Consider the following 10,544-nt stretch of genomic DNA (forward strand, 5'->3'; position numbering starts at 1 on the left):
CGCAAGGAGTCAGTCCAACAGGGCCAAGGCAGGACACGAGGCAGGGAACCAGGCAAGGTCAGGCACAGGATCACAGGCAGGTTCTAACAAACAGCAACATTGCTCCCACAACCTGGCTCAGGGTCCGGCAGCCTTTTATCTCTGTCGGGGTAACGGCTGGTCCTGATCCCCCGGCGACTCACCTCCCTGTCTCACCCGAAGGCAAGCACTCCTCCTGCGACTACTCAGGTCTCTCCTTCTCTCAGACCTCAGTCTCTGCAGCTCGGGAGATATTGGTGGGTTACTAGACCCAGAGGCCGCCTCAGCCTCTCCTGACCCTACTGGTAGTTGGGCAGCTGTAAGTGATTGCCTAGCTGGAGGCAACGAGGGAATCCCCGCATCTGGAGCCAGGGCAGGCTCAGGCCCCTGACTCGGCCCAGCTGGTGCTTGTTGCAGGGGAACCTGTGCAGACTGGGGCTCTTCAGAATCAGGCCCCAGACAATGTTCAGCTGCCGCCTGAGGCAAAGGACTGAGACTCCTATGTGTATGTGTATGTGTATGTGTATGTGTATGTGTATGTGTATGTGTATGTGTATGTGTATGTGTATGTGTATGTTAAGGGCTGGATTCTCCAACAGAGCTCCCATTGCTCTGTCCCAGCTCCTGCCAACCTAGGAGTTCGAAAGCACACCAGTTCAAGTAGATGAATAGGTTTCCATCACGGTGTCCCGTTGTGCCAGAAGCAGTTTAGTCATGCTGGCCACATGACCCGGAAAGCTGTCTGTGGACAAACGCCAGCTCTCTAGGCCTGAAAGCGAGATGAGCACCGCAACCCCATAGTTGCCTTTGACTGGACTTAACCATCCAGGGGTCCTTTACCTTTACCTTATCTCCAAAAGAGAAAGGGGAGAGGGCCCAGGAGAGCAGGAATCTTCCGCAACTTCTCACAAACACACTTTGGGCCAGATTCTGTAGTATGAAACTGCCTGTAAGTTAACACCATCAACCGAGGCCCATCTGTGAACACCCACCAGAGACAAAGCCTTCATTGTCATAGCACCCCAGTTGTGTCATGGCCACACACACATTTGCCTAGCATCTTCTTAAACATCTTTTAAGCACCAGGTATTGTTTCATTTATCAGACCCTTTAATAAGTCATTGTAGTTTGCATTTTGTTTCATATTCAGATGGAGAAGTTTCCAGAGCAGCTTACAAATGTCAGAGAGAAGACAGTCCCTTTCTTCAGACTTGCAATCTAAAAGAGGAGACAGAAAAGGAAAAGGGATTGGGAGGGAATAGGGAAAAGGCAGGCTCAAGCAGTAATTCTTTGTTACAGAGTACAGGAGTGAACAGCAGGAGAGGAAGAGTTTGGAGAGAAACCAAAAGTTTCTAGTCTTTCAGCACAGCTGATGAAAAGGCCCTCTGGTACCACCTCTCTCCATCCTGCCCAGTCTGATGGAATGGTTGCTGCAGATAAGAGCTGATGGAGGAACCTGATGGAGCTGGTCTTTCAGCAGAGCCAATGAAAAGCTTTTATTTATGGATAGTTTTCATTTTTATATCTGCTGCTGCTGCTTTTTCATTGATATTGGAATCGGAAATGTTTTCATTTGACTTTTGATATGCACTGGTTTTTAAATTTGCTGTAGACATTAATTAAATGGAAAAGTAGGTTGTTAAATGTTTAAATAAACTTTGCGTAGCCCAGCTTTCTGTGTTTGCTGGCTAGTGAGAGCCTGCTCCAAATAACTGCAGATAGCAAGCCACGTCACACTTTATTCTTTGTGATGTACACCCAAGATGCTTTAAGTGTACACCTAACATTGAAACATGTGGTTGCAATGAAGATGTGCTTGCAGTTGTGTGTACTTATTGGGGAGATGTGATTAGCTACAGATTCCTGTTGAATGTATGCTCCTTATTTGTACATGGGTTTGCCCTGTACCAGGGTGGAGCACTGTAGCTCTCAATATGTTGTGGGATCATTAATCCATGCAATTCAGCAACTTCTTGAGGGTCACTGGATAGAAACCCTTGTCCAACACAATGTATGCAGTGGAACAGGTAGATTGGCTCTCATTTTTGGTTCATATATAACTACAGGAATTCCTTTTGGTCTAGCTGTCAACAGAGCAGAAGAATCTCATGTTAAATGAGTTTTTTCTTCTCTTTGGCTGGTGAGTCATGAGTGGAATAAAAGGCGCTTGCGATCAATAGGTTGTAATCTATGCACACACTCATTCCTCATTCCCCACCTTAAGTTTCAATGCACTTGCTTCCTTATATTGTGCTCTTGACTTCTAGCTCTTTTCTCTTGCCAATCATGCTTGGTATTCACATCTTTAATGGCTGCTCAGCCTTGAATGGGAAGTGATGTGCAGTCATTGTGCTCTACATCATCATTTTTTATTATTATTATTTTTGCACAGGCATGGCGTAACAATGCTACTAATTCGTCTGATGAAAGAGATGCAAGCAAGTGTCACACACAGCCCAGATGTTTCCTTGCTGATATTTTTGGCAAGATCATGGTGGAGTTCAGTCAAGCTACAGCACACAAGCATAACAAAAGCCTGAAGCAATTTTTTATATTGCTCCTTTGCAAGTCCCTTTCCCTAGGCCATTGGAGAGTCCTAGACAGGCCAATTCATTTCAGCATCCCCATGTGAGCCTTGTTTGGGCATCCAGTTCCCCCATGTAATTAGAATCACAGGAGGGAAATCATGGAAGCCTTCATGGTGCTGGGAGGGCAGCAAGGACCAGGCACAGCAATACAGCAGAGGGTCCTGGGTTAGCCTGCATATCTTCCAGTCTTCTTCATGTGCTTCTAATCATGTGAGGGAATGGAAAGCCCGAAGCAAAGCTCCCCACACATGTCAATATCACAGGAATGGCGTCAAACATAATGGCACCTGAGGCAGATGTTTACAGGTTGTGATTTGAAAACAAATTGCATTTCCCCCTCCCCTCTGTCTCCCTTTTTTCTCTGTTTTCACTTTATTTTCTATAACTGAAATTTTCTTAACACGCACACACACTGTATACGGCTTAGCAAAATCTGACACATGAAGCAACCGCATGACCATGTCTAATGGTAGGGCTGGTCCTATCATATGGTTTGGCATGCAAGAACACAAGTATTCACATGAATAAAGGCAGCTATTTTAACTGTTCAAACTTGATGCCCCTCACGTTCTCCATGGATCAGATGCATGGCTTGGTTTTCCTCATTTCCCAGCAGACTTTTCTCGTTATTCAAGGCTGCCCTGCCCTAAGCAAACTGACTATATTCTGGAAAGCAAAAACTGGATGCTCAAAATGGGCTTGATTCGTCCTCTGATTATCTCTCCCCCTACCTCAAAAGCATTGTTTAGTTTGTTCCATTTCAGGGTGGGTTTTTTTCTTCTTCCCCTATTTACCATAGGGAATTCACTGGGGCTACAACTGCAATCTTCTTTTCCACAATCCGTGCATATTACAGCTTAGGAAGTGACAAGTTAAAGCCCTTGCTTCAAAGAAGATTTACCAGTCATCACACTCTTAAACGCAAATATATACAGGATTTTTTTTCCCCTTGGAGAAAGCTGTAGTATTATTTGATATTTTAGATTTTAAAATTAGAGAAACTCCCTGACAACAGATGCTCACTTTTTGAATTTGTATTTTGTGATCACGGTCTGTCAACCTCAAATTTGATAAATGAGTATTTCCAAAATAAGATATTTTAAGGACATCCAAAAACAAGATGCACTTTTTAAGGAGCACGCATTTTAATGAAAACTATTTGCATAGTTTTATAAAGACCATGGCATGTTTTGGAGTGAAGAGATTCAGCAAGCCACACTTATGAAATGAAGAATGTAGTGTTGCACACCAGCCCAATCTCTGAGTGGTGCGAGATTCCAGGAATCACCAGTTATTTACCCAGGGTTCGTGTTTCCTTTAGGAAACGAGGCACAGTGGAGACTGTGGTGTCTGTATGATATATGGTTTATTTACCCATATATACAACCTAAGCCTATGGTGGAGGAGTTCAGAGCATTACCACCCCAAGAGGGTCTAGGTCAACTGCCTTGGAATCAAACAGAAATCAACCATCATGCTCTGACCCACTCTTCCACTAGCTGCCTTTACCATGTGCAAAGGGGGGCAACTCTACTTCAAGCTCTGACTTTGTCTTCTTACTGAATCTGAGCTGAGAAAAGGGCCCCTTCCATTTGCCGTCTGGCACAGATCCCCTTCTCTTTGGCTTTCCTAATGGCTCATTACCTACCTTTTGTTCTCCTAATGGCTCATCTCCCAGACGATTAACTCATCAGCAAACTGACCTGGCTTATATTTTAACATTTGCTGAATCCAGGGGTTCAGTGCCTGGCACCCAGAAATGCATAACACAGGGGAATCTGAAACTCATAACAGTATCAATATGCTTTGACATCACTTATGGGTCAACATGCACACATGCACACACACACTGCACAAATAAATGTGATGGTTTTGTGCAGTGTGTAGCTGCCTTATATCAGGTCAAGCCATAGATGCATGAGAGTATTGCCTATTCTGAGTTGTAATCCAACAATATCTAGAGGGCACCACGTTGAGGAAGGCTGGTATAAATTGGTGAGCTGATAAAAAGAAGGCTTCGAAAGAGCTGAATACATTTGCTGGGAACACATTGAAGTGTTGCCGTTTAAACACACTAGTTGTTTTTTTACTCGTCCTTCACCAGAAATTTTCAGAGTGGATCACAGCACATAAAAGCACAATACATCTAAACCAATAGAACTACTGGGTGGCATAATGTGGCTTTCGTAGATAAGTTTAGCTGAACAAATTGATTCCAGATTTCTTCTTAATACTAACAACTTTTCTGTAATCCTGCTTAGCAAGTGTTATACCCTGGAATTCCAAAACAGGAAATATTTTGCTCTTGGCTAAATCTCACATTTTTATTTTTGTTTTGAGCCAATGACTCTCCTATTGTGGTATATTTGTCAATAGCATTCTTCTGTGTGGCCCTTTCAGAATCCCGGTTGGTATCGTTGGTTGATCAGTAGTGATAGACAAATCTGCCCATTTTGGCTTCCTACAGTTTCTTGTTTTTCCGATCTTTAAGTTCAGTTCTCCACTTTTCCACAACTATTTGCAATTTATATTTTTTTATGTCTTCACAAAAAAAAATTCGGCATTTCAGTGCAATTTCCCCCTAATATACACAGTTTAACATGCAGTTTCAGCAGATATACACATTTTTGAAAGCAACATTCCCTACATTTATGTTATTTAAACTAACAGGACTTTTTTGCACACTTTCCCTTAATATACAGTTTTGTATGATACTCTTCACTGGTGAAATGCATCGCGAAATTTGGAGTTTTGGCAGATAGCTGTGTTGTGGTTCACATATCATTTCAGGAAATTCAAGTTAGGTACGTTCTGAATAAAATGTGGACTGAACCAAATTTCCTGCCTATCCCTATTGATCAAGTCCTCCCCTGCCCTAAAACTTTGCTGGAGATAATCTGATGATGACCCTTCTTGTTGTCCTGAAGTTCTGAAACAGTCAGCTGAATTTCACATTTCAATTCGGAACAGCCTGCCAAATCTTTGGCTGCGGGTTTGATAATATTCAAGCACAAAGGGGGGGGGGGAGGACCATTTTAAAGCATGACTCTTTGATGCAAGCATTTATGACATGAGTTACCACCAACTGAGGTTTAGAATAGTTATATAGCTTTGCCTGGGATTATGTATCTCCCACCATACCAAGAAGAATGCATTGACTTTGCTATCTTAAAAAAAAAAATCCTTTTAGATCATTTTCTATCAGATTATGCTTATACCAAAGTCACCTTAATACTAAAAACCAAAATCACACAATAAACCTAATACAGTGGCTATCAGCTATTAAAGAACAGTGGTAGTTTTTGAGCAACTGCATCTTTTTCAGTGGCCAGCCGTAATTTTTAAGCACTTATTACCCACCTGAGCATGCAATTTTAAATACCTTGTTTTATTATATCAATTCTAATACATCCATTCTTTTAGCAATTTCCTTGTAAAATTAGATCTACGCTACTGTTCTCACTCTTAAAAGCACTGAACTGGAGAACAATGGTAATATCTATTGTCTTTCATGCCATATTTAACCTTACAATAAATGTATTAAATATAGATTAACATCTTGTCTTTGTGGAGCCTGGTGTTTCATGGAATGTGTCGTGAAATTTCATTATAAATATAAATCAATATGCATGTCATGGTTAAAAACAGTAAATTAAAATTCAATTTTCAGAGTGAGTGCCACACGTACCCAGTGGCTGGGTGCTGCTCCAGATATTTGAACTGGATTTCTCCCTTAGTACGGCTTTCTGCACTAAGCCTTATTCTGTGCCACAGTGGAATATACCACCTGACAGGATGGACAGGGAAAGCCTGAGAGCAGAGATGATATGCTTAGAGTAGGGATGCACCCTACTTTAGGGATGGATAGAAGTTAACCATTTTGGGGGCGGGGTGGGGGTTCAGTGGTGCCATCAGGGACAGATGCCCTGGCTCCACATATCAGAACAGGCCCTCCAAGTGTCCCTATTTCCCAGGGACAGTCCCAAATTTACATAAGCCATCCCAGTTTCTGATTTGGTCCCAGAATCTCCTGCTTTTCCTTAGGACATCCCCTATTTTCATTAGAAAAATGTTGGCAGTTATGGTAGGGTGCCCCTATTTTATCAGAGAAATGTTGGAGGATATGGAGTTATCTGACCCCTGAACATCTGAAGGCAGCCCTGTATAGGCAAGTTTTTTTAATGTTTTATTACAGTGGTACCTCGGGTTAAGTACTTAATTCGTTCTGAAGGTCTGTCCTTAACCTGAAACTGTTCTTAACCTGAAGAACCACTTTAGCTAATGGGACCTCCTGCTGCTGCCAAGCCGCCGGAGCACGATTTCTGTTCTCATCCTGAAGCAAAGTTCTTAACCCAAGGTACTATTTCTGGGTTAGCGGAGTCTGTAACCTGAAGCGTATGTAACCTGAAGCGTATGTAACCCGAGGTACCACTGGATGTTGTTATATATGTTTGAAGCTGCCCAGAATGGCTGGGGCAACCCAATCAGATCGGTGGGGTATTATTATTATTATTATTATTAAATTGTTGTTGTTTAGTCATTTAGTCATGTCTGACTCTTTGTGACCCCATGAACCAGAGCACGCCAGGCACTGCTGTCTTCCACTGCCTCCCGCAGTTTGGTCAAACTCATGCTGGTAGCTTCGAGAACACTGCCCAACCATCTCGTCCTCTGTCGTCCCCAACATCAGGGTCTTTTCCAGGGAGTCTTCTCTTCTCATGAGGTGGCCAAAGTATTGGAGCCTCAGCTTCAGGATCTGTTTTTCCAGTGAGAACTCAGGACTAATTTCCTTAAGAGTGGATAGGTTTGATCTTCTTGCAGTCCATGGGACTATTATTAAATAAAGGTAAAGGTACCCCTGACCATTAGGTCCAGTCGCGGACGACTCTGGGGTTGCAGTGCTCATCTTGCTTTACTGGCCAAGGGAGCCGACGTTTGTCCACAGACAGTTTTTCTGGGTCATGTGGCCAGCATGACTAAGCTGCTTCTGGCAAACCACAGCAGCGCACGGAAACGCCATTTCCCTTCCTGCTGGAGGGAAGGTACCTACTGATCTATTTGCACTTTGACGTGCTTTCGAACTGCTAGGTGGGCAGGAGCTGGGACTGAACAATGGGAGCTCACCCCATCACGGGGATTTGAATCATCGAGCAGCCAACCAGCAAGCCCTAGGCTCTGTGGTTTAGACCACAGCACCACCCGCATCCTATTATTAAATAGGACGTCCCTATTTTCATCTTTCTAAAGCGCTCCACCCCTTTCTGCACTCATCCCAGCAGTCTTTCCTCCTCTGGTCACTGCTGTGGATTCACAACCTGACTGCCTGTCTCCAGGCACTGTGGTCATCTGCAAGGGACTTCCACACGGCAGGAAATAATAATATGCAAAAATAATAGAACAATAAATGAATTAAATGTTGTGTTACTTATAATTAAGGAAGCCCTTTTGGTATGTCAAACAGGCTCCTTTGTCACTTATATTTGATTGAAGCTCTTCTGGTGTTTTTACCTGAGAGAGATATGTATAGAAGAGCTCAGATTAGCACCCAATTGAATAGTGGGTGAAACTGATAAATAAAGACAGCTAACTGGAGGTTTAAACAGGTGTTTGTCTTCAAGACAGACCACTGTTACAGCATCAGTGTGTTGAACAAACTGCCCACCATCTTGAAAGGAAGTGTTCAAAGCATGACACTGTAGAAAAGCCAAAATCAAATCTGGATCACAAACTTTAAGGGATAAAATCCAATCATCTCATATCAAGACAGCTGCTGCAGGAATCAGAGAGAGGAGAGAGAATCTTTATGGGCTGATGCCTCACACATCCTGAGTTGTTTCTATGGTCACAGAGTAAGAAGGTCAAATCAGATCAAATAAAGCAGAGAAGAACTGAACAGTTCAATTAGGCCATAGTCAAAAAGTAATTACTTCCTGGTCTGGTAGAGATTGCATGTCATTTCTTGGTACTGTATATTATCTTCTAAATAATAGACACTAGACAGGCCTGCACCTGGGAGTGAACTGGGCAAAGTAAACTATGCTATAATTTGGCAACAAGTCAGTCTATGTACAATTCCTATTGGAGCGCCGATAAACATAAAAGGTAGACACCAGGTGGGAGAAATCTCAGTCATGATGCCAAATGTGTGTTTACATTCCAAGGTTGTCAGAAACTGAAGAATAAGAGGGAGTGCAGTGCTGAAATCATATATTATTACAATATGTTTTAATTTTGCAAGCTGCAGTAAGCCATCTGAAATTAGATTCCAACCGCTACATGTATTCATCTAATTTCTGTCCTTTGATATTGTAATAAAAATGCTTACAGCATCCTACTGATAGCAGCTAAACATGCCAAAAAGTTTCGCCTACCTAGGCAGTTTCTTTCCTTTCCAATTCCTGAAGAATTTACTGCCTCTGTCTCCTGTTTCCTGTGCTCACGGTGGTGAATGGTTGCTGGATTTCACAAGATGGCTGCCCTGTTGTTAAGTTCTTCCTGTTGTGGTTGGCCAGAGGTGGTTTTAGGGTGGTGCAACTGGTTCAGCCACATTGGGTGCCATTTTGCAGGCGGCATCACAACAATGCTGTAGAATGGAGCACAAGAGGTGGATCACCAAATTTTAGCATCGCACAGGGCGCCACTGAAACCTGAGAGCCCAGAGTCTGCCACTAGGTAGGCGTTTCTGAAAATAAGTTGTCACTCTTCCCATAGCACTGGAGAATAGTGTGGCTCCCAATTTATATTCATCATTCAAATGTAATGCCCAATTCTGCAATCCTAAGCATGCTCACCAGAAGCGGTACAATGGTTTTCAACCAGTGTGCCATGGCACCCTGGGGTGTCTTGACTGATGATCAGGGGTGCTACGGGCAACACTGGCCTCTGTCCCTATTTCCTTCCTTCCCTCATCTGAATGGCCTCTTGCATCTCTGCCTCCCCAGGGCTTCCACAGCTGTTTGTTGCAGCAGCCCTGGCTACAAGCTGCCCAGGTAAATGGTCCTCTGGGACTGGCCAGGGGGTGCTTCCCAGACCCCTGTGAGGCAACGTGAGGAGGCACCTCTCTTAGTGGCAGGAGGAGGAGCTCAGAGACTAGGGGTGGCAGGTGCCCAGAAGACTGCCAAGGAGAGAGGCGGTTGAGGGAACACTCCACAAGAGTGTTTGAAAAAGGCAAACCGCGCAAGATCTCGGCCTTTTCCTGGAGGAGACTGCGGCCAAGATGGCGGAAGTGGAGCAGAAGAAGAAGTGTACTTTCTGGAAGTTCACCTATCTGGGTATTGACCTGGACCAGCTCCTCAACATGTCCTACGAGCAGCTGATGCAGCTGTACAGCGCCTGCCAGCGCTGGCGGCTCAAGCAGTACTCGCGCCTCAAGTGGCTTCGCAAGGCCAAGAAAGAGGCCCTGCCCAAGGAGAAGCCTGAGGTGGTCAAGACCCACCTGTGAGACATGATTATCCTTCCAGAAATGGTGGGCAGCATGGTCAGCGTGTACAATGGGAAGACCTTCAACCAGTGGAAATCAAGCCTGAAATGATTGGCCACTATTTGGGAGAGTTCTCCATCACTTACAAGCCCGTTAAGCATGGCCGACCTGGAATTGGGGCCACCTTCTCCTCTCAGTTCATTCCTCTGAAGTAAGAGGATTTGGGAAGAGTTGTGTCTCGTGTAAATAAAAGGGTTTCCCAACAAACAAACAAACAAAGAAAGAAACTAACTAACTAAAAAGAGTGTTTGAAAAAGGACAGGCTGCCAATTCTGCAGGCAAGGGGTGACATAACTGGGCTCCTGAGCCCCAGAGGGGTGCTGCAGAAAGAATGTAGTTGGTCAAGAGCGCTGTGGACTCAAAAAGGTTGAAAAACTCTGGTGTTGTGGTTAGAATGCCCAACTAGGGCCTGGGAGACCAGGGTTGAATTCCACACTCAGCTATGAAGGTCACTGGGT

The 10,544-nt window shown here is 44.0% G+C and overlaps 1 pseudogene across 1 annotated transcript; it reads left to right on the top strand.

The window, feature by feature from the left end:
• The first annotated feature begins 9,779 nt into the window (after positions 1 to 9,779).
• LOC310705689 (small ribosomal subunit protein uS19-like) lies at positions 9,780 to 10,298 on the top strand (annotated as a pseudogene). Its single transcript has one exon. The product of its transcript is annotated as a small ribosomal subunit protein uS19-like (transcript).
• Positions 10,299 to 10,544: the final 246 nt, after the last annotated feature.

This window comes from Podarcis liolepis, assembly GCF_965112155.1.
Source record: "Podarcis liolepis genome assembly, chromosome: 4".
Lineage (NCBI taxonomy): Eukaryota > Metazoa > Chordata > Lepidosauria > Squamata > Lacertidae > Podarcis > Podarcis liolepis.